Here is a 25,348-nt window from a genome sequence, read left to right as displayed (position 1 = left end):
GCTCCCTCCCGTCCCTCTCCCGCCGTCCCTTGCGCTCGCTCCCGCTCTCCCCCCTCCCGCCGTCCCTTGCGCTTGGTCGCGCTCTCGTAGTGTTCTTTTTCTTCTGCTAGTAAACAGTTTCACTGTTGTATTTTCAGTTGCAACCTTTGAACAAAAGCAGCTGCACTCGCTTCTTGCAGTGTCTGTCAAATGCCAGATTTGAGTGGAAATACTTTTTCAAGATGTTTAAGGGGATGGTCCTTGGTTCTGTTTGCAATTGTGAATTGTCACCCAATTCGTTCTTTTGGGGCAGTCCACTGGCGGCATTGCTATTAAATTGTTTCTTGCTGTGTTTAATTGGTATCCTGTACCTGACAGTGTTTCTGGCCAACCCCAGTGTTCAGTTAAACATTGGTACAACTCGGCTTGCAAGATTACTCCTATTGGCTGTTTCATAGCTGCCCAGTGTGAATGTGTCTTCTATGGACTGCTCTTGGTTTTGGCAATTAGGTGCTACGAATAATCCAAAACTATTGCATTGTAGTAGGAGGCTATGGCGTGAGAAGGGACCAATGGCTTGTGAGTGGTGTTCGGTTATTTACACCCCCCCCCCACCCAATTAACTGCCCATGCTAATCCCTATGGCCATGCCCAACCCCTACCTACCCTTTGCTGCCCAATAAACATCCTCCTGGAATCTTTGAACTAGCACTTAAAACGCACAAATCAAACTTTGGACTGCGTTTCTTTTAAACTGCCACAGTTCATGGCCTAATTTTAATTGTAAATTTGCTACTGCTGTAATAAAATGCATGAAGCAAGTGTGCCTTCCGCCCCTTGTTTTCTGTTATAAACGTCAACATTGTAGCTTGTGAACAGCTATCTGGGATTTTCCAGGCACTGATATCATATGCTCTGGAAATATCTCCATTTTCCAGCTTTTGCCTTCTTATTACCAGGTAGTGACCTGGGACATGCTTATCCAAGGTTTACACAAAAGCCAAAACAATTGACTTTGTCAATGCTTATTTTTCCTCATTTGTTTGAGTGCAGGTGGCCCCTGTAAAGCCACTGCATATCCACCATCTTGTGTTTCTGCATCTATCTCGTTGTGGCTTGTAGCTGTGCTGCTATGGGACCATACTGTGCTCATCTAGTGGAGACAAAAGGGCAAAAAGACTGTGCTGGTGTTTATCAGTTTCCTCTGCCTCCCCACTTGGGGAATATGCTGAAAGGCTTGCAAGGCAATTGCTGTGCTTGTAATGACACTGCAGGGTTTGCTGGATATGAAAATAGGATTAAGATACTACCTCGGGGGGGAAATGCGGAAGAGCTTAGCAGATCCAAGCAGCTGTTGGCCAATTATGGAACCATTAATACGGGTCTCTGCTTCCAAGCAGTCCATCTGTTTGGATAGTATCCAGCTGTAACCGAAAGCCAAAAAGCCTTTAATTACCTGGAAAACCCACATCCCATTTGACTAGATATAAGTCAACTTTCTGAGCCTTTGTTAGAGATATTCCTGTATCTAAAATCTGTAAGACGGAAACCTGGAGATTCATTCTTTCTTGGTGCACTACCTAGATTTGCATGCTGGAAGAGATGCTTAAGTGCGGCAGGCCTTACTGTGCATCCGGTTTGTCTAACCTCTTACATATAGTACTTCTTGTTTTTTCAGATGTATGCCTTTACTTCAGCATTCACTTCACCATACTTTCTCCATATCACATTTACATAGTCATCATACCTTTATTACAGGGGACGCCCCTTGTCTTTTCTAACCCATTCTTCCTCCTAATCACTTCTTGACTTCAACCCTAACTTCTCCTTCACCCTTACATTGCAGCTAACCTTATAATCCATTGCCACATTGACAATGTGAAAATGCAGACCAAGTTAAGGTAAGAATTAAATGTTTGACAAAGTGAATGTGCAAGATGCATGTGTTTGAGCGTTTTGGGCGAGGTAAAGAGTGAACACTGTTTTTAATTTCTTCGCTGTGTGCTTGGTAGTTAACCATTGTTTTGAGTCAATGAAGAAATAAGTTACTCATAAATCCAGGTCTTCATCCGGGAAATATAACCCTCCCACATTGCCTCAACAAACCAATCTTATACACTTCATTGAAACAAAGTTACACTTAAGTGTTAACTATCTCCAAATAGGTCTTTAACAAGAACATAATTCAAGATGCCAGCCTCTCCACGAAGGCCACGACGCCAAGGCTATCGTTTGTCAGAGCCTGTCAGAGCCGGGAGGACTGGGAGGCCTCCTCGTCTCCTTCGTCGGTCAGGCACTGTGGTCTTGGCTCTGCCCCCCCGGGCGTCTGCGCTGCCCTTTTGGGTGGACATAAGCCCACTGACCAGCGCGCGCACCCCGAAGTACATTCAAGTACTGTTTACTGTTCACGTGGCACGGGTCGCGGGGGCCTCCTTCATGGGGCAAACTTCCAGGGCAATACTGGCATAAGGCAGGCCCCTATTGAGAGGCTTTGGGGGTTGTTTTTGGAGCTCGTTTTTGGAGCTCGCCCTAACCTGGAAGAGAAAAGCTTTTTTTTCGGTGAGTGCCGTATTGACGGCTTTATGTTTAGTGAGTGTCATTTTGTGTGCATAATGGGGCATATTTGACTCGCTTCCTGTCTGTAATATACTTTGAATGTGTACTGCAATTGAGGTGGGTAATCTATGCACATAATAGGTACTGGAAAGTGCTGGATGCACTCTCTCCTCCATGAATCTGATGGAGTGCAAGATGGTTTTTGATTCTGTGCGGGCCAATTAAAATTGATGCATGTAGCTAGGTCTCATGCTTCCTTGGGATTGTGCCGCCACTGTCTTTAACTGCGTAAGACCATTCTCACTGTCTTCTTGCTGGAGTATGGTTGGTACACTCTGAAACGGAAAACTGGTAAAACCTATTCAAGTAACTAAAAAAAGTACTCTTTGGCAAAAACGTTTTTTTGTATTTAAAATGGATAGCCTGTCGGCGGAAGGTCCAGTCTGATCATTCCTCAAAAAATGGCTTTAACGGTGAAAGTGCACCAAATGAAGAACTGCCCCATGTAAAGGGCATGGTGACATGTATGGGGTGCTACCACCTCATCTCAGTAAGAAGAAAATACGGGGAACAAGCACTTTGAACTGTATGACTAACTGTTCGGGTAGTGCCTTTTCATCTCGGGTGGAAGACATTTTAGGATACAAGTACTCTTATTCAGGCCCGCTAGCTGCTCCCCTACAGAAGAGTTTGTCAAATGCATATGAGATTTCCCGTAGATACTCTGGGGCAAATAGAAGAAGCAGCAAAACCCAAAAGAGGGGCTGACACATCCCTTCTGGCGGACTTTGGGCAGAACTTGACAGAAGGGTCAGGCTGTCAAAGGAGCCATCTACACCTATTAGACCCAGAGTGGGGGGGGTTTTGATAATGTCCATCTACATGAACCCATTGAGGAGGCTCTATTCTCCCTCTGCCCGTTGGGTAAAAAAAAAAATTGACATTGGTTTCGGGGCTAAGGAGAAAGCCACAAACGGGGGATTTTGGGGGGCAGGGTGGTCCTGCGGCCAATCAGATAAAATCGTCCAGCCCAACTTCCCATACATCCTCCATATTTAATCAGTCTTTTGGAACTACTGATCCCCTTATAGGACCGCTATTTGAGGGCATCAATCAAAGAGGACGCGGCCACGACATATGCCACGTTTCCTGTATTAACCAGGATTCTGAAGGGCCACGAACGAACCCATCTAGATATCCAGGAACTCAGATCTATATTACTGGTTAATACAGAAAAGATCTGTAAAGTGGAGGGCTTCCACTTGGCAATGGAAAGATGTGCACTTCTGGGGGGGCATGTTAAACCACAAATTTGTATAGTCTCCCACGATCAGATAGTGCAGACAGATTGTGAGACGGAGATATGTCCTAAATCCTATGCAGAAGCCCTCACCCAGGGAAACGAGGACTCTTTGGCTGCTCTGTTGAGTGGTCTGGCAGAACTTAAAGTTCTGGTGTCCACTAATGGTACTCAGATTATGAATCTAAGGGAGAAGATCGAACTGGTTCACACAAACTTTACAAGATTGGATGAGATGCTAACAACTAGTGTAAGCATCTCAGAGGTTCCGATCAATGCGCCTGAAACGAATAGTCCATCTGCATTACTAAGGGCTCTAGGGGAGGGTGGGGAGCCTGATGGTGGTGAGGGGGGTGTCAAGAGATCGGATTCCTCCTTAGAATGTCCAACTAACCATAACCCACATCTATCTTGAAGAGAGAAAAAAATGAGGGCCAGGGCCATTAGGCGTAGGACGGCTAGGACTAACTGCGGTGTGTAAAATTGTGAAAGTATGAATTTACCGGCACTAAAGATACACAATTCCAATGCCAACTTGAAAGATATATGTGGATTGGCTGTTGAAGGTTGTATTGACCTGTTCCAACTTGATGATGAAAGCAAAAAAGCCCTAGAATTGAAAGTACTGGGGACCCCCAAAAAAGCTAATCAGGGAGCGCCTGACCCCCAAACTCAGTCCTTCAAGCTCAGCAAACTGTAGAAGGAGATTATGGGGAAGCATCTGATACCCTGAATGATGCCATGACCCACAAGGGAAAGGCACAGGCTCATAAACAACCGGAAAAAAAGTAGAAAATAAAACTAACAAGTCCAAGGAACTATAAATGGCCATAACGTATTGTACACTACAAAAAATGCCATAAAGAAAACAAACTGTAACAAAAAAGGAATGGTTGCAAACGATAAGATGGATAGCAAGCTCTTTTTCACCCCAAAAATTTAAAACTGCTCTTTTAGGAGTGAGGAGATCAAGAGCTCTTCACCAGCTCCCAAAATCTCTCCTTTAAAACAAGTAATTCAAAATTCTCCCCCCCCGTAGTGCTAGAGAAGACGAAAATTGAGAATGTAACCATGGAAATGCTTAGGGGAGTGGGGCACTCCGTTAATACAGGGGGAAAAACTTTGGGAGGGGAAGCCCACACATCTGAAAATGCGATGGGAAGGATTGCTTTGGGGGAAGCGTTGCAGCCCTCGATACCTAGCCTGGTTCCAAGTGAGGATATCAAAATGTTGGTTAAACAGGGCTTACAGAACCTGCTTGAAGACTCTAGGAGGGCAGGTGCTACAGCTTCAGGCACCCGTAATTGGATGGAAGCAAGGCTCCAAAGTAGTGGAAAAAAGGATAATTCAGAAGGAGTGACTGGGGACAATATTGCATTTGGACCTATTTATGATAGTGATACCAAAGGCACATACCCATCTAAGTCACCAACTGATACAGGGCTGGGGCGAGATAAAAAACCTCCTGACTCAGAACTCGGGAGGCCTTGCAGGGCATGGCAAGGAGGCAAAGGCTCCACCTTCTCACCATGCATTTGTAACCCAACCCTCCCAGGCATCCGCCAAAGTGCAGCAAAGTGAGAGGTGTGAGCAGTTGGAATTGAGACACAGCTCTGAAAAAAATACGTATGATAAGGCACCCAAAGCATGGATGAATTTGGTACAAGCTGCACATCATTATGAGGGGGGGAAAACAGTAAGATGCTTTTGACAGAGGTACGGGTATCCGGTAATGAACTGCAGAAAAAGGTGGAGAATAAAACCAGCTCTGAATACCTGTTGGGGGAGGAAAAATACAATTCCCATAACTCCACTAAACAAGCTACAAACAGGTGGCCTAATAGAATGGATTGGAGACATCCTGCCTTTACTGATTGCCCTAGCATTATGCTATACTCCATGTTCCCGCAAGGGGGTCTCACCTCACTCAATCGCCATAGAATACTAACTTTATTCAGCGAAATCCCAAGGCTTCCCATGATCTCTTCAGGTGATATTAAACTAGTTGATTTTATCCATCCCCTGAGACTTGACTGTTAGACTGGTATTTTTTTCCCAGGCTATCATGGATCTAGTCGCCTCAGAAATAGTCTATCCTCCCCTTTGGCTTTGATTTAGAACCATTTAATAATCAGCTTATTAGCCGAGGGGTTGAGGTAGAGGCAATTTATCCGGTGGATGTCAACCCCAACCCACACTTTGAGGGGGAGGAGGGTGTAATACGACAGAATCAAACCTCTGAGACTGACCTAAAATGGCTGGCTCAAACTCTGAGCGATTCATTAGCGAAGATTCAAGCGCTGAATGTGAAACTATAGCCTGTGCCATCATTTTCAGTGATTTCCTGGAATTCTCGAGGTAATAAAACTTTGAGGACGGAGTCTGACTGCTTATTCTTCCTTTCGGAGGCTAGTATTTTCTGTCTTCAGGAAACTTGGGCACTCTCTCTGCTGGTGTTAGATGGGTATAGCTTCCACCAAATTACAGTGGAAAAAAAGTCCAGGGGAAGGCCCTCGGGGAAGGGGGGGGCGTGGGGGTTTGCTTATTGCGGTACGCAACACCTTGCCCTTCAACTGCCTCAAGGTCTCTTCTCCACATAAAGGTTGCATTGCTATGTTATCACACTTCACTTGGCCAGTTACCGTCCGATACTTGTTGATTGTTAATGTTTGTTGGAGTCCTGAGTTCGATCTGAAGGAATTTATTAGTATGGTGGATGAAATTATACAGGAGTGTCAAATAGCATGTCAAACTCTTGAATATCATGGTCATGGGTGATTTCAATGCAGATGCGGGCACATGCTCCGATAACATGGGCTCGTTAAGGAAACAAGTACAGGGCCATCAGTGGAATGTTTTTCTGAGGAATTGGGGCCTAATTTGCGTACATGATTTCCTTAGTAAGGACATGATTGATTATACTTGGACTAATGGAACTGAATTTTCTACCATAGATTTTATTTTTGTAAGCACGTCTTTAAGTAACTTTTTACTTGATTTTGAAATGATTCCATCATTGGTCAGTGATCATAGTATCCTTAAATTGACCAGACAGGTTCAAACCATCCCTGTGTCCCATGAAGTATTTCCTCTGATGATGGAGATTAATTGTGCCGGGAATAGTATTAATTGGCACAGGGACAATGTTGAGAAAGTGAACAAGGTCTTTCTTGAGGATTATAACAAATATGACTGTGAAAAAAAGATCTTGATGTATGCACATTGGGAATTTAACGGCTATATTAAGGATGTTCTAGGGCCAAAAGGGATTCGGAGACCCAAGAAAATGGGTATTATTCATACTCACGTTTTCGATCCGGCTTTACATCAGCTTAAAAGGGATAGAAACCGTGAGATTCGGAGACTACAGAAGCTCCCGTTCACCCTACCTTTGGGAGAAATGATCAGAAAAGTGAAACATAAATGGACATCCAGGATACGTGCATTGAAAGCAAACATGGTACAGAGGGATGCAGAAAATGTACTTGAGACTTTGTCAAAAACCAACACAAGACACTTTTGGTCCCTCGTAAACGGAAGAGGTGATGTGCATGCAAGAGAACAAGGAGTGCATATCCTCGGCTGTCTGGGAGGGGCATTTTGGTTCTCTATATAAACCATTGGTTTCTAATTGGGTGGTTCTGGATGAGATTTCATCATGTCAGTGGAACGTCCCTTTTTCTTTACAGTATGTCCAAAGACTGATCTCTAGATGTTCGTCTTCTCGTGCACCTGGTCCAAATATGCTTGCCAATGTGGTCTTTAAAGGTAATATGACTCTGTAGGCCAAAATTCTGTATCTATTGTTTAAGAACATTGTTATAACTAGGGTTTTTCCAACTACTTGGCATGTCTTATGATGATCTGATTTATAAAAAAGGCGATAGGTCTATAACTAATTAGTGAGGATCTATCGCCCTACTTGACGCTGACTCTAAGGTACTTGCGTCTTTGGTCCTTGAACATATCCATGTTTGGATGGAGGAAGAGGCAGTATTGTCACCGCAGCAAATTGGGTTCAGGAAAGCGGTGGGGGTCTTCTATTAACCATCATGCAGCAACAGACCAGACCGAGGTAGCCAGCCTATGTACTTGGCGTCAATTGACCTTTGTTCAGCTTTAGATTTAGTTGACAGATCCACGCTATGGAGTAAAATGCTTGCCCTGGATATGCCTTTACAGCTCCTAGCTATCCTATATAATCTTAATGCAGAATCCAAAATAAGGGTACGTCTCAATACCGAGGGAACCCTTTCAGAGGAAATCATTACAGGAAACGGTCTTAGACAGGGGTGCATATTTGCGCCAACTGTTTTTAATTTGTACTTGTCAGATGTTGGACTGTGCCTGGAAGAGGCATTCTTTGCTGCACCAAAAGTAGAGGGTACTAGGATTGTGTGGACCGCATATGCAGACGACGTATTATTGTTTGACCTAACGCCTTTGGGCCTGCAACGAGTTTGGTCTTCCTTTAAGAAATACACAGTGGAAAATGCACTAGTCATAAATAAAAAAAAACCTTTATGCAATTGAGCTACAGGAAGAGGCTAACCAAATTTGCGTGTTTCTTGGGTCACACTAAACTTGCTATGTCATGCTTTCAGGTACCTAGGCTATCCAATTTTTGAGTGTAACCAGGACCAATCTATGCAATTATCTGGATAAAAAAATAACTCCATTGATCTCGCAACTATTAAAAATTGATAATAAATACGGGAAATTTTCGATGCTAACGTGCCTAAAAATGTACCGTAGCAAAACCATTGCCCAGTTTTGCTACGGGATGGAATTGGTCTTGGTTCAGGAGTGAATTTCAGAAATATGAGGCACGTTTGTTAAAGTCCCTGATCTGGTACCTCCCAAAGTGTGTTCCACTAGCGGCAATACGCTTCAAACTTGGGCTATACTCTCTCTCCAGTGTAATCCTTTGGCGTAGAGTATCGCTGCTTAGGAAACTGCTTGTGAGTAAGGAATCTACCCTGTATGGAATCCTTGGACGGTGCCTGGTTGCTGGTAAGGAATCCTCTGTGGTACTGCAGGATCTGGAAAAGGAGGCTCCTGAAGTTTTGGCATTAGTAGGGGTCTCCAAAGAACTGCTTATTAGCAATCCAAATAAGGTGAAGCTTCTTCTGCAATGTGCAGACTGGAATCGGACGGTGAACTTAATACAAAGCAAAAAACTATATGCACATCTGGTTGGTAACTATAAAAAAAATTGCTACCACAGAACCCTATCACAGAAGATTTCCCAGCAAAGGGCACGGACAGGAATTTGTGCGTTTTCGCTTTAATGTCCTGGCAACGGGCCAAATTATGAGCATAAGGCAATGTGTGTCTACTCCCATAGCTAAATGTCTATTCTCTGAACTAGACATCAGGGAAGTAACTCCAACATTTGCTGACACAATGTTCAGGATTAAGACCTGCACGTATTGAATATTTTATTAAGTATGTGCCTAACCCAGAGTTTGTTGATTCGGAAGCCCTCTGGAAAGATATGTTGCACGGCTCGAGGGTTAAACTACAATTGGCGGTAGTACGCTTTTTAAAAGTTAAATGCGATTTATAGGGGGGTAGCTCGGATAGAAATGATGGCTTCTTTTTATATTCAGTATTGCTTTGTCTTTTGTGGTTTAGTTTGTGTAAGTAATTTTTCCTTTGTTTGTAAAAACTAGGATTTGTTATATTGTATGTATTGGATTCTATGTAATGAAATTTTATGTAATGTAATTCTATGATCTGTTATCTGATTTCTATATTTTGTAAAGGTTACTATTTAGCCAAAACAAAAACAAAAAATCCTCAAAAAAAATTATAATTCAAGATGGGATCTGCTGTGATTCCTTAAAGGCGGTGTAACTTGTGTAGTTTCTGCTGCAAATGATGTCCGCCATTTCTCCCTTTTTGTTTATCTATGGAAATGGTTCTTGAAATGCAGTATAGGGCTACTGTTTTTTGTGGTTGGCAATTGAGCCAGATCCGCATTGTTAACGAGAAGTTTAATATTGTACATGCAAGAATGTTCTCTCCAGTTTAAAAACCTGCTTGAATACCGCACATTGGTGGAGATATTCAGTTTATGAATTAAATAAAGATAACCAGGATCAAATACTAGATTTTCAAGTAACTATTCCGTCCATCTGTTTCTACAGACCTTGGTGGTATTCTAATTCAGCCCAGTACACCTGTACATTTTTGTTCTCGCTGACTTGGCAACTGTAGGACCCTGGGATGAGCCCATAACCTTTTTCTTTCTACACCTGCCCCTTTTAATGCTCAGTCATCCTGCTTGCAAGACCCTAGCCTACTTGTTGCTCCAGAACAGGCTGCTTCTGCGGTGCTTTTGAAGGGCCTATGGTGACTGGATAAGAGCGCTCCAGTCCAGATACCACAGATGTCCGATGTCCTGCAGTCCTTAATGGTTTTACTCCCTCAATCTGGGATCCTCCTTTTGCTAAATTGTTTGCTACTTGCAACTACTCTCCTTGAGGCACGTAGTAATATCACCTTATCAAGCAGGGTGAATCAGCTTGCTTCCCACAAAAAGGCTAAAGCAGATGGTCTCTGGCACCCCAAGTTTATTACTGAAGGCAATGCCACATCATGCCATTCGAGATGGGACTTTTGCTCCCGATATTCTTTCAGTTCTAATGTATTTTTCCAAATTCAATGCACTGCTCAAGGAAAAAGGGAGAGCCTTCAAATGGGGAAATATCTAAAATGTCCAAAGACCCTCATTTTGGGACAGTGTGATTTGTAGTATTTTAGATCTACTTATCAGACTTTTGTCTGACCAAATGCAGATCTGAGCTGGAGTTCCCTCCTCTAAGATGTTTTAAATAAAAGTAAAAATAACTGCATCATTACTGTCTCATTCAAGGGTGCACAACAGATTTAGTTGGAGGGCCGAATATACCACACAAGTCCCATAGAGTGGGCCGCACTATCCATGGGAATGAGCATTTGGAATGGGCATCGGTGTGTAGATGAGTTTTTTTTGTTTTTTTTTGTTGGATAAAACATTTTTTATTGGTTTTACAAACTCTCAAAAGAAGCTACAAGAAGACAGACTTACATTCAACCATCTACAAACATATGTCGTGATCACGGCTATAATCATAAGAGTTGTCCACACAAACACTTCAGAGGATGATTTAGGTTACATACTGCGCCAGGCAACCGTCTTTATACTGTTTGTGAAGGGTATATTCTGTGTTCCATCTCTGCACATGTATTCATGTCAGTTGTCGATTTGGGCCAGGGTTGGAGAATCCGCGGCGCCCCATTTTTGCGCGATATTAAGTTTCATCAGTCCCGTTGCCGTAGATAAGAATAGTTTCTCCCATTTGTTTATGGTCTTCTCGTCGGGTATACAGAGTAGGAGTGACCTTGGCTCTAGCGGTATGGTGTGGGCAAGAATCCTAGTCAATTTGTTGCAGCATCTGCTCCAGAATATTTGAATGCGAGGGCATCCCCAAAGAATATGTATGAAGGTACTCGCCTCTTGGTGTCAGCAGAGGCTATTCGGGTTCGGAGCCCGTTCCCAACTGTGCAGTGCGCTTCTAGGGTAGTACACTCGGCGCTGTATTTTCAGCTGGATTAAGTGGATTCTAGAAGAGGGCAATCTCTCGTGGGTGCATTAACACCAGTATCCAGTCCTGTGGGCCCATAGCACCTACATCAGATTCCCATTTGGCTTTATGACTGCCGAATTCAGGAGTAGCGAAGGCAGATGTAGCGTTGTATAGAGTGGAAGTGAGCTTTGTGGGGATATGGCAGGGAATACGTTGCGTTCAATGGGTGTACATAAAGGTCCAATGGTGTCTGTCGGGATAGGTTTCCTAAGGGCATGGGACAGTTGCGTGTAATTGGTAGTGCTCTGTATTTGGAATTTGAAACTTTTGTTGCAGGACCTCAAACGAGAAGATATCGCCGTTTTCAAGAATGTCTCCCACTTTTTTCATCCCTGCCTGTGTCCATTTGGGCCATGGTTTAAGATTTCTTAGTTCTGCTAGGTTGCCATTGTGCCATAGGGGTTGTACTGTGGTTACCTTATTTCCCCACCCGATAAAGATGTGCCCGTTTCCACATTGCTGCGGTTGTTTGTAGGAAAGGTCTGTTGGTGGTGGGGGAGGTCATATATCAGGTGAAGTGGGTTTGTCTCGTGAATACCAGCTCGTCCAGCCCTAATGGGGGGGTAGTTCCCGATCCCCGTGTAGTAGGTCATTGAGCACCGCCATTTGAGACGCCCAGTAGTAGGTTTGAAGACGTGGTACCGCTATGCCCCCTTCCCAGATCGATCTCTGAAGTGTGGGTAAAGCTATGCAGGGTTGCGCCCCCCCCCCTGAACTCCCTCCCCCCTACGAATTCTCTAAGAAGGCATTCCGCGCGATCAAATTCGGTGACTGGGATCCTGAGCGGGGCGTTCTGTAACATATAAAGAAAACGTGGCAAGGTACTCATCTTAAAAAGCGCAGCTCTGCCCATGAGTGCTAAAGGGAGGAGTTTCCAATGTCGGGCATCATTTGCGAACAGGTCCATGATCGGTTTTAAATTATGGGTCGCGTGGTTCGGTCTCCCGAGACCCAGATCCCTAGGCATTGGAAGCCATCACTTTTAATTTTATACCGGCAGTCCTGGGGGATTGCGCACAGTCCACCCTTCACAGGGAAGAGAATAGATTTCCCCCGGTTAATTTTCAGTCTGCTGAACTCGCCAAAGTGCACAAGTATCTGTCACTGACGGGCAGGTCCGAACCGGGTCCCTCATATATATATATTAGTAAATCATCAACTTAAAGAGATGTCTTATCCTCGTTCCCCTCTGGCCATCTGAACCATCGGTGTGGAGATTTGAGTAAAAATTAAAACATGAGTTTTAAGATGGACTTTTTATTGATTACTTTTTTTACTCTAACACATGTATAGCCTTTTAAAGTGATTCCTGCTTTAATTTATTTGTATTCTATGACTGAAATCATGTTTTAAAGAGAAATAAAACGATCCAAAGACAGAAAATGGGCCACGGAGGCTTCCCACACCTGACGTGATAAACTGACGTTCTGGCAGGCAGCACTTTATCATTAAACTCATGTGACTTGGAGGGCCCTAAATGTCTTGAAGGGCTGCCTTTGGCCCACACGCTGCATGTGGTGCACCCACCCCTGGAATGCCATTGAAAATCCAAAGGGTGCAGTTACGTTGGTACAAAGCAATGGATGAGTCATGTGAAAATGTAAATCTTTTAGCTTGAAGTCAATAACTTATTTCAGTATTGTTTCAAGGGGATTGGGTCTTCCGACGTATTCCATATCTATGACGGTAATCACCACAGCTGTGCTGCTTCGGAAAATCTTTCTGCGTCCTGCATCGATGACGTCGATTCGCTGTCCTTGAGGGCCTCTGTCGAGCCGACGTCACTGGATGTTACAAGTAGGACGCACGACGCCCGTAGCCTCAGTTCCGTTTTTTCCGCAAACGTGTTCACTTCGGAGAGCTCGGGGCACCTCGACTCTTCTGAGATCTGTTCTAATTCGGTTCCTCAAACCTGTTCGTTTGTGAATATCAATGATGTCCTCGTCTTCTACCCCGTGGCCGGGTTTTAAGAAGTGTCGGGAATGCAGGTCCAAGATGTCGTCGACGGATTTGCACGTTGCTTGCCTCTGGTGCCTCGATGGGGACCACGACACGGATGACTGTGTGGACTGCCAGTCGCTTACTTCGAAGGCCTTGCGGGAGCGCAAGCAGAAGTTTTCTATAGGTATGGTGGTTAAGCCCCAGAAGTCAAAGTCCACCGGCCTTTTGACTGACGATTCGAGGGGCGACTCTCCGTGTCGTCGTCGTCGGGGTGGGGGGTTCTCGGTCCCGGAGTAGGTCCCGCCATTCCTCTGCCTCTTCGAGGCACTCACGGAAGCGCCTTCCTCATCCGAGGACTCCGCCTGTCGGCGGGTTGCTTGTCCCGACAAGCATTCCACTCCTGCCGAATGGGATTCCTTTCGGCAGGAGATGAGGTTGATTTTTCAGTCGCAGGTCTCCGGTCCGTCCGCGCCGTCGAAAGACGCTGCCCGACCGTGCTAGAGACACCACTCGCACGCCTTCGGGCTCGAGTGGACGTCGCTGTCTCCGGGCACCTTCGAGGTCCCGGTCGGACAAGGTTGGTCGCTCTAGACATCAGTTTCAGGTCCCGGTCCTCGACACCCTCAAGACAGTTGGAGCCTGTGAAGTCTACGAAGAAGACATCGATGCCTGCGGTGCCGAGGTCGTCGAGGGACTCTCTCGAGGCTCCGCCTCCGAGGAAGCCGTCGACACCATTGGCGCCCAGGCTGTCGAAGGACATGCTCGGGGTTCCGCCCTCGAGGACTGTGTTGAAGCTGTCGGTGCCACGCTCAACGACGATTGCATCGACTCCTTTCGAAGCTGTTTTGTCGGAGGTACCCCCTGGCACGGTGGAACCCCCTAGAAAGGCTCTGGCCAAGGATAAAAATGTCTTTGTCCCTTTTTCTGTGCCCTCATTCCAGCCTCTGGATTATATTTCTGAGGTGGATGAAGGGTCTGAGGAAGGCATGTTTCCTGAAGAGGTACCTTTTGTCTGGGCATAGCCAGATTGAAGACCTGCGGCAGTCATTGCACAATGCCAGTGGTCTGGACACCTCTCCGGAGGTGGAGTTCTGTAGGCCTGAGCCTGGCACCCATGCCGAGTCCTCGTAACGGAATACTTGGGGTGGTCTGCGCCACCAGTGGCTTTTCTGCAGGATGACCTGATTGATATCCTTGGCCAGAGTCCACCAACTGACCCGGTACTGCCATTCCATATGGCCTTGCAAAGAAGGGCGGCGGCGGCTTGGACTGCCCAGGAGAGTCTCCCGGCAGTGAGCAAGTCTTTGCCGCGAAAGTACCGTCCAGCCAGTAGCGACCCCTGCTACTTGACCACGCACCCCACTCCGGAGAGTTTGGTGGTGCAGGCGGCTATGGCCCCAACAAAGCAGGCGTCGTACCCTACCATCCCTCCTGACAGTGACGACAAGCATTTTGATGGCTGGGCCAAGAAATTGTTTTCTTCAGGGGGTATGGCTTTGGCCGTGTGTGCCTTGTCATGTTTCACACACACTCTGTGTAACTGTATTTCGTTAGCGGCTGATCATATTCCCGAAGGAGGAACAGGATGGCTTTCTTGCCATGGTGCAGGATGGCAAGGATGCCATGTGAGAGTCCGTTCAGTCAGCTCTGGACATGGCAGATTGTCAGCCGGTCCATGGCGGCGAGCACCGTAATACGCAGGTTTGCGTGGTTGCGGAAGTCTGGGTTTGCTCCTGATGTGCAAGCCCGGCTCCTCAACATGCCCTTTGATGGTGAACATCTTTTTGGTAGCAAGGCTGACGAGAGCCTTGAGGTTGCAGACCTCAAAAGCTGCAGCAAAGTCGTTGAGCGCTGCAGTTCGCCAACCTCTGCCTTTTCGTCCAAGGGGACAGCAGTGGAGGGGAGGTTCCTTTCGATATTACTCATACTTTAGTAAAGCGAGAGGAGCTGTATGTCAAAGGGGACACCGTAGGAGTGCCAGAGGTGGAAAACAGGGTACTTGAGGTGCCAAGGCCGCTTGGGCAGTTGCCTCTTTGCCCTCAGGCAATGCTGCAGCCGCTTCTGCTCAATCATGAGGCCATATCCCATGGTTCACCGGTTGGGGGAAGGCTGGCGCAGCATCTTGTAGAATGGCGTGCCATTACTTCAGATGTGTGGGTTCTGGAGATCATAACCCACGACTACTGTCTTCCCTTTCGGCAGAGGCCTCGCGACAATCCACCAGGGAATCTCTTTTGAAGAGTCTGGATCCGCTCCTTGCACAGGAAATTCAGTCCCTGCTGGAGAAAGGTGCCATAGAACTGGTGCCTGTAGCAGAGTGTAACAAGGGATGGTATTCCCCTTATTTTTTGATTTCGAAGAAAGACGGGGGATTGAGAACCATCATGGACTTGCACGGTTTGAACAAGCTCCTCAGGATGGACAAGTTCAAAATGGTTGCTCTCAAGTCCTCCAGGCCCTTCAACTTCAGGACTGGTTGGTGTCTCTCGACCTCAAGGACGCTTACTTTCATGTGCCGATCCATCCCAAGCACAAGAAGTACCCGAGGTTCGCGGTTGGCGACTCGCACTTTCAGTTTCGGGTCCTGCCGTTCGGATTGACCTCCGCCCTGAGGGTTTTCACCAAGCTCATGGTGGTGGTGGCATCGTATCTCGGGAAAGGGGATTCACGTCTACCCCTACCTGGACGATTGGTTGATCAGGGTGCGCTCTCTCGAGCAAGCCCTGGATCATCTGTCCGTCACCTACCACTCCCTCCACAAGCTGGTGTTCTCCCTCAACTTGAAGTCCCACTTGACGCCAACTCAGCAGCTCCAGTACATCGGAGCAGTGCTCGACACATCCCTGGGGCAGTTTTCCTTCCCAGGTGAGGGCTCTTCACATTCAGCAGATGGTACACAAGTTTCAACATGCCCAGAGTTTCCCGGCGTTCGAGTTCTTGAGGTTGCTCGGCTTCATGGCATCCTACATTCTTCTGGTGCCAGAGGCCCGGTTGCGGATGAGATCGCTGCAATGGGCTCTCAAGATGCAGTGGTCAGAGTCCTCGGGCAGGATGTCGGACCCCGTTCTGGTGCCACCCTCGGTCGCTCAGGCCCTTCTGTGGCGTGCCGACTAAGGCACTCTGATGAGGGGGGCTCCATTTTGGCTATCGTCGCCTCCTTCCAGGGCCGGAGGTGACGATCGTGACAGACACATCCCTCACGGGTTGGGGAGCCCATGCCAACGAGTTGAGTCAACGGTCGTTGGTCTCCGTTGGAGTCCAGACTCCATATCAATCTGTTGGAGCTGAGGGCTGTCAGGCTTGCCCTGAAGACTTTTCTGCCGACTGTGCCAGGAAAGAATGACCTGATTCTGACGGACAACACAGTGGCCATGCACTACCTCAACAAAAAGGGGGGGGCGGCAGGGTCACTTCCTCTGTGCGGGGAGGCGATGCAGCTCTGGTTCTGGGCCAAGCAGCAGGGAATTTCGATCTCGGCAGTTTATCTAGCCGAAGACGAAAACTAGACGGCGGACGCTCTGAGCAGGCAGAGCGCGATCTCTCACGAGTGGGAGTTGGCTCAGGAGATTCTCCTGGAGATCTTTGCCCTTTGGGGGACCCCTCAAGTGGATCTCTTCGCCTCCAGTGTCAACCGGAAGTGTGAAAGGTTCTGCTCGCGGGAATTTCCTCCAAGAGGAGCCTTAGGAGACGCGTTCGTGGTGGAGTGGTCCTTCCCACTGCTGTACGCGTTTCCTCCAGTCCCCGTCATCCCGCAAGTGCTGCGAAGGTTCGGTTCCCGAATGATCCTCATTGCTCCGGAATGGGCCAGGAGGACGTGGCACCCGGACCTTCTCGACTTGTCCATCTGCCCTCCACGTCATTTTCCCTACCAAGACTATCTGCTCTCACGGGAGGGGGAGGGTCAAATTCTCAGGTTCTCCATCCAGAGGTCAGATCCCTCAACCTTCACGCTTGGCTTCTGAAAGGTTGAGGTAGAAGGATTGGGACCTCCCTGAAGACGTGATGGAGGTGTTACTTTCGGCCAGACGAACGGCAACAAAGTCCCTGTACCGTTGGAGAAAGTTCTGTGACTGGTGCAGGGTTAGCAATGTGGATCCTTTTTCATGCGACATTCCTGTGGTTCTGTCTTTTTTGCTTTCTTTAGCCCACAAGGGCCTGCAGGTGGGTACCATTAAAGATTACCTGGCGGCGCTGTCCATATTTAAGCGCTCGTCTGAGGAGTGATCTTATTTCAAAATTCCTTTAGTTTCTCAGTTTTTGAAAGGGCTCACTAATGTATTCCCACCGTCACGTTTCCAGGTGCCCGGTTGGGATTTGAACCTTGTTCTAAAGTTCCTAATGGGTGCTCCATTCGAGCATTTACATTCTTGTCCTTTGAGACTGTTAACCCTTAAAACTGTATTTTTAGTTGCGGTCACTTCCGCTCGCAGAGTGAGTGAGTTACAGGCATTTTCAGTTAAGCCACCCTTTATTGTGTTTCAGAAGGACAGGGTTGTCCTTAGAGTTTGTCCTTCCTTTCTTCCAAAAGTGGTGTCGGAATTTCATTCAAGCCAGAAGGTCATTCTTCCAGCATTTTATCCTCCTCCGCATCCTGGTAAGGAAGAGGAGAGGCTCCATAGGTTGGATCCTAGGAGAGCTTTAAGTTTCTACATTTCACGCATGTCCCGGGTCAGAGTGGATGATCAGCTCTTTGTAGGTTACGCTGGAAGGCGTTTGGCACAAGCTGTTACTAAGCAGACTTTGTCTAGATGGATTATCTAGGCAATTTCTGAATGTTACCGCTTGGCAGGTAAGGACCCTCTGGTAGGCCTTGGGGCCCATTCTACCAGGGGTATGGCTGCCTCTACTGCCCTGCAGAGGGGTGTTCCTATTTGTAACATCTGTGAAGCAGCCACTTGGGCTTCGGTCCAAACTTTTGTACGACACTACTCCCTAGATTCTATCCATGGGCAGGATCTGGCCTTTGGGAAGGCAGTCCTTTACTCTGCAATTTGATTGGGCATTCTAAATTTCTATATTCGCAATTCTTTTTCCCCTCCTCCATACGTTGGTACTGCTTTGGGAGTCTGTCTTAGATATGGAATACGTCGGAGGACCCAATCCCCTCGAACAAGTTACTCTTACCTGGTAACGTTCTTTCGATGAGATGGTCCGACGACGTATTCCATATCGCTCCCATCCTGCCTACCCCGCTACAGAATTTCTTATGCGATTGCACCTTACATTTCCGCACGACTTTCTGTGGTCATACTGGCAGAAGATTGGTGCCACACATTCTGGGAAAAACTACAACTGAGGCTACGGGCGTTGTGCGCCCTACTTATAACATCCGGTGACGTCGGCTCGACGGAGGCCCTCGGACAGCGTATCGACGTTATCGATGCAGGACGCAGACGCCGAAAGATTTTCCAAAGCAGCACAACTGTGGGGATTACTGTCATAGATATGGAATACGTCGTCGGACCATCTCATCGAAAGAACGTTACCAGGTAAGAGTAACTTGTTCTTTTACGCATTAATTATTTACTTGCACACAGCCTAATATCTTTCATGTAGCCAACCCTACACAGTACCTTTGGCCAGGGGTATGGGTGCTCACAACTTTGTGGGAGGGCGGACTCCAACAGTGGCAGGTTCTGAATTGAGACTAGATGTCTGGAAGCAATAGGTTCCCAAACGCATTCCCCCCTCTCCACAAAGGGACCATGACTTGCTCCCATGAAGGGGCAAATGGGATATGACCTAGACCAGGCCTCTGGCTGCTACAGTGGCTGGGCCAAGGAAGCTTCGGTGTGTCCCTCCTTTTTCTTTTTGAAAAGCCCAACTGACAAATCGGACGTGTCTTTGGGAGTTCTGAACCCCTGGAATGAATCAGTTTATTTAACTTTATTTTAATTTTTGGACAGTTCCATGTAAGATGTAAAGCATCTTATGATACCAGAATGGCAAGTATCTGGGCATGTAACTTCTTGGGATTTTGGTTGAAATGGTGAAGGCATTTTAAAATATAGAAGTTTACAGTTCAGATATATTTAACTAATACATGTGTAGGCACATTTCCAGCCCTCCTCCTAGGAATCTAGTAAACCTCTGCATCTATTCTTTGCCATATTCAGTGTCTCTCAATTCCTTGCATTTGCCATTCTGTCAATAGTCGTAACTGTGGCTGTACTGGGGCGGGAGGGAGAGATTTTTTAGGAACTAGGGTATGTGTGATGCATGGGATTCCCAAGTGGTTACCCTTTCCATGAGGTTTGGAAGCGTGGAGAAGCCTAAATGCGAAAATGTAAATCTGGGCATTTATGTTTGTGATGACCATTCAGAATTGGGGTGCTCATAAATATGGTATACTCGTACCCCACTCCCAGGATGTAGTGTGAAACGTTAGAAATTCAGAACTTGAGTGTTTCCAAGCATCCTATAGAATGGCTGGCAGGGTGCGAGACTGCTCTTTTTAAAGCTAAATATGAAAAGTCATGAGTGCTTGTATACCGTCCTATCTTCTAGGGTGCCTGTTCAATTAAAATCAGCTGTAGATCGGGTGCTGACGGGCGTCCTTGTTAATGTCTGTGGAGGGCAAACATGGTGGTTTGTATATCCATAATGGAGTGGTCTGTTAATCTCGATTGGGCCTATGGGCAGTGCTCCACATAAGGTTTGGAAGTGGGAGTAGTTTATTCCCTATTTTTAAAGTTGGGAGTAAAATTATTTTGTAGGGAGAAAAAAAGCAAGCCAAATTCCCAATGAGAGTGTTTGTTTGTTTTATAAGAGTGAAACTGTTTTAACTCAAAAACAAATCTTTTTGTAATATTTATTTCGAATGGATTCCTCAGCATTGTCTCTAATATCCAGCTTCAGATTTATTGTTCGGCAGAGGGCGCTGTGCGTCAATGCATTTGACTCAATATCATCCTCGAGACGGAGAACCTCTAGGGACTTCATTGAAAGCATATATAGCACGCCCAGCACCCGTTGTCTTCAGTTCAGTTTTCTCGAGTCAGCTTATACTTCGAGATCCATGACGCGCTTCAGAAATTTCCCCGAAATATCTGAAAATGTCTTGGTCTTCGACACAGACTTCACTGAAGACCGGGTTTAATAAATTGTCAAGACTACGATGCCAAGATGTCACTGACTGATCCTCCTAGAGTATGCTTGTGGTGTTTCTGTGTGGAGCACAAGACCTCGACCTATTCAAAGTGTCAGTAGATGAACGGAAAAGCTCTGAAGGCGACTCCCCTCGACGAAAGAAGGCAAAAGGGTCCTGGTCAAGGAGTTACTTCCACCACTCATCGTTGAGGAAATCGAAGAGGCATCATAAATCGCTTACTTTGACGTCCTAGACAGACTCCTCTCCTGAGAGGACTACACCCTGTCCCATTTAGGCCTCCACTCCAGTCGAATGGGAAGCATTCAGGCAAGAAATGCTTAAGATATTCGGGAGCTAGAAACCCTCTAATCAGGCATGCCATGCTCCTACCCCGCCTTCTGAACCCAGTAAGGAAAGTGCTTGAGCCAAATCCCGCTCACCCTCGACGGGTTGTCTATGCCATCGAACCCTCCGGTGCCATCAACGTCAGATGTCTTCATCGAAGACATCAGCTCCACGAGCATCTGGCTCGACATTTTCAAGGCCTTCGACACCTTTATCAGGAAAGGATTTCTTTAAATCTGACATCCGAGGACAACTAGCTATCTGATAATGATGCACCCTTTGTTTTGCAGTATGGCACACCAAATATCCCTGAGTTTCATATTGGAGGAATCAAGACTGAAAGACCTGCATGAAAATTTGCAGTCATCTAGTGGAGTGGACACTCCACTGGAATTAGAATTTGAAAAGCCTGAGTTAGATGAGCATGCAGATGCCTCATACAGGCAGTTGAAGACCAAGGTAGTGGATTATCTGGGATGGAGCAGACTGCCCTCCCTTCTAAACAGGATGACCTTACAGATATCCTGGATAAAGGTCCTCAAAGGGATCCCACCTTACCCTTTTCATATTGCTCTTCAGAAGAGAGTAAGTACCAATTGGGATACACCGGAGTCCAGTCCGGCAGTAAATAAGAACCTGACCAGGAAATACTGTCTCGTAGTGACCCCAGCTTCTTATCGACCTATCCCAGAAAGTCTGGTGGTGCAGACAGCAACCAACGGGCAGCTTATCCGACCATCGAACAGGATAGGGATGATGAAAGGGTAGATGCCTGGTCAAGAAGTATTTTATGCTGGGAGCATGGCTCTTAAATCCACCAATGCCACATGTGCCTTGGCAAAGTTTACACACTCTATGGGACTGCATTTCTATGGCGTCTGAGCATATTACCGAAGGGGAGGTAAGACTGTTTCTTGGCCATTGTTAAGGATGGCAATGAAGCCATGTGCAAGTCTATTCAGTTGTGTTTGGATTCTGCTGACAGAGTCCCCGATGAAGAAATGGGAGATTTTGCTTTCGGCCAAGCCAGCAGTGAAGTCTTTGTACCGCTGCTGTTGGAACACATTTTGCAGCTGGTACAGGGACCAGTGTGCACCCTTTGCTATGCAAAACACCGGTGGTGGTCTACTTTCTGCCGTTCTTGGCCAATCTGGGGCTCCCGTTTGGGACCATTGAAGGTTATTTGGCAGTGCTTTCCATCTTCAATCGCTCATCTGAGGAAACGTCATATTTTAAGATACTTTTTGGTGATACACTTTCTGAAGGGACTCGCTAATGGGTTCCCTCCATTTCCCTTTCTAGTTCCCTTTTGGGACCGTAATCTGGCGTTAATTTTATGTGCGCACCGTTGGAACCACCCCGTTCATGTCCCTTAAGGTTACTAACGTTCAAGACCATCTTGTTGGTAGCACCAACATCAGCCAGTTGAGTGAGTGAGTTGCAGCCACTATTCTTTAAACAACTACAGTATTTCAGAAGGACAAGGTCGTCCTAAAAGCCAAGCTTTCATTTCTACCTAAGGTCCTTTCAGACTTTCATTTAGGACAAAAAATGTGTTACCCACTTTCTACCCTCCACCTCGTCCTGGCAAGGAGAGGTTACACAGGTACGATCCTCGGAGGGCTCTGAGCTTCTCCCTTTCAAGGTTGTCAAAACCTTGTCTGGGTGACCAACTATTCATAGGTTATATGGCTCATAGACTGTGGCAGGCTGTACCAAAGCAGACCTTATCCAGATGGATTATTCTAACTAGTTATGTAAATTACAGGCTAGCTGGCAAGGATCCTCCAGAAGGCTTGAGAGCCCATTCCACTAGGGACATGGCCATGTCTGCTCTGCAAAGAGGTGTTCCTATTAAAAACATTTGTGAGGCTCCTACTTGTTGTACAATACGCACTTTTACTAAGCATTACTACCTTGATTCTACCTTGAGTCAGGATGTTCATGGGAACCATCGATGGCAACATTTTTACACCCTCCACCAAAACAAACCCTGCTTTGTGAGTCTGTCAAAGATGAGGAATACGTGGGAGGACACAATCCATTTGAAGAACAAGTTACTTACCTCTGGTAATGTTCTTTCGACTGGATGTTCCTGCCATGTATTCCTCATAGTCCTCCCAACCTACCCCTTAGTAGAATTTCCCATGTTATTGCAGCTTTCGCTCCGTCTGAGCCTAGTATGGTCGAATCTGCGTTGAAGCGGATAGTTCTACTTGAGTAACTCGCAAAAACAGAACTGAAGCCAACAGGTGTTGCGTGTGCTATATATGCCTTTGGTTTACATCAATCATCTTCGAGGCAGAGGCCCTCGAGGGACATTGAGTCGACTGCATCGACGCAGTGCGCGCTGCTGAAATCTTTTTCCAAAGCAGCTAAGCTGGATATTGGAGATCTCAGGTGAATACGTGGGAGGAACATCCAGTCGAAAGAACGTTATCAGGGGTAAGTAACTTGTTCTTCTTTGCACTTTGTTATTAATGCACATGAAAAGATACAGGTTTACTTCTTCCTATCGGGCTGTTACAATAGTTTCTTCATGTTGTACTATGTGCACTACTGATCCAAACAAATTTAGGGAGCTGTGGGGGTGCAAGATTCTCGTGTCTTTTTCCTATTTTTGTTTGCTTGGAGTATTTGCCAATTTTTAGGTAGCAAAAGTGGCCTATAGACCTTATCTGTAGTAGTGACTACACGGTGTGACTAGCGATTTCAGAAAAAGTTGCAGGAGTTTGGGAACAATTAACATTTTTGCTAGAGAAACCCAGGAAGCCGTTGAGGCGGGTGTACCCACCAGTCTACTTTAGTTTCGATGTCCATTGGATTCCGATACTTTTTGGAGAGCATGATCTCATCTGTGAATACCACATTCCCTATATCAGTCTGTCACTTAATGCCCTTGAACCCTCCCTTGCTCGGTAGTCTTGGGAGTTAATGGTGGTAGCTCGAACTAGTCCTAGTGAATACGCAAGCTGAAGCACTGATTGACCAGTTTTGTATACCCCACATTATGGGAGGAAAGTTCCTCACCTGAACTAAATGTAAATATTTTCACAGAAGGGAAACCTGGGTTGTAGAGGGGTTTATACATGAATTCCCTTATTCTAATCGTCACAGATGGCCTTAATACACAAACTCCCGAAGATGGTTCAAGTGCTTTTTATTTTTCTTGAAAGGGTTGTCCTCTTGTGTAGAGCAGGAAAAGCCCCCCCTAATCCCCTGGTTAATATCTATTGATGGTTCACCCCCTACCGTCTAGTTTCTACTTTTTGGTTGTGATGGCTTAAAGCTAACCTCTATATCTATGCAATCTCCCTCTGGGACTTCTAGGTGTTATAGAAGAGCGCAGACCCCTAGTTGAATACCAGTAGTAAAATAAATTGAGTGATGCACTGAACACGTGTGTGAAGGGCATCATGATGTGGGAGATGGTGGCTCAGAGAGGGATTTTCTTGACAAAAGGACACCAGGAAAGTTTAACACCATGCCGTGACCTCTCCATTGTGCCCCTAGTGTTCATTATTTTTCCATAAATCTTAGTGGACTTTGCCCACTCCCATTTCTATTGGCACCATGCATTGTTGGTTGCCACTATTCGGGGTACACATGTGCGGCCAAAGTGCTGACTCTGGACATTTGACAAGCCCTGGGTGACTGAAGCAAGGCCACCAACTCGATGCCAACAAATCTTGCTGGTCCAAGCTGGATCACACAAAGGACTGTTCATCTGTGGCAGGTACTGTCAGACCTATACTCCTCGCCTGAGGAGGATGTAACCAGGGAGACGCCAGCACAGTCTTGTTTTACCTAGAAGTGATGGGTGATGCCCCACGGACATAAAGGGATGATCAGGCGATGGTGGCAAATTACTTTGCATCCATAAGGCTGCCTGGGGCCGGGCACTACGCTATCGACAATGACAACTTGCTCTCACTAAATACACTCACTCCAGATCTTTACTTTACTGTGGCACCAACTGTGTGTCAAGAACTACGCTAAACAGGACTTGTGGCTGATCCCTCTCCTCAGCAGTGTCCCTCCTATGGAACAGCCTCCCCCTTCCTCTTCGTCGTCAGCCGGATCTCTTCAAATTCCAGAAACTCAAGACTTTCCTTTTCACCTCCTCCCCCTCCGCCTTCCTCTGCTAAACCCAACAGTTGCTGAGATTGGTGACCAGGGCCCTTATGTGTGCTCTTGGGCCCTGGCCTCCCACACCCAATCGCCTTTGGCGTTTGCCTGCTCCCAGCACTTGCCTTGGCACCCACTGGCCTATGCCTCCGCAGGCCTGCACTTACATATTTATTCACAGCTGGCCCCTCACCTAGGCATTTACAGCTGCTCACTTCCCAGCACTTCCCTCTGGTTACAAGTGGCACTTACCCCCACTACTGCATCCCTTCTCTCTCTGTCCTTTTACGTTCTGAATGATCTCGAGGCCTAGTAGATCCGCCTCTATCTTTCAATTGTATATTTGTTTTCATTCCCATGTTCTCTCCCTGTTGC

General features: G+C 46.5%; 1 protein-coding gene across 5 annotated transcripts in view; it reads left to right on the top strand.

Annotated features, from left to right (window-relative positions):
- The window catches only part of TFDP1 (transcription factor Dp-1), a 774,278-nt gene that overhangs the window by 145,959 nt on the left and 602,971 nt on the right, over positions 1 to 25,348 (top strand). The window lies entirely within an intron of this gene.

The sequence above is a fragment of the Ambystoma mexicanum genome, chromosome 7p (assembly GCF_040938575.1).
Source record: "Ambystoma mexicanum isolate Mex_15411 chromosome 7p, UKY_AmexF1_1, whole genome shotgun sequence".
Classification (NCBI taxonomy): Eukaryota; Metazoa; Chordata; class Amphibia; order Caudata; family Ambystomatidae; genus Ambystoma; species Ambystoma mexicanum.
Note: the sequence above shows the minus strand (reverse complement) of the source record. Positions and strands in the feature narration are given on the sequence as shown.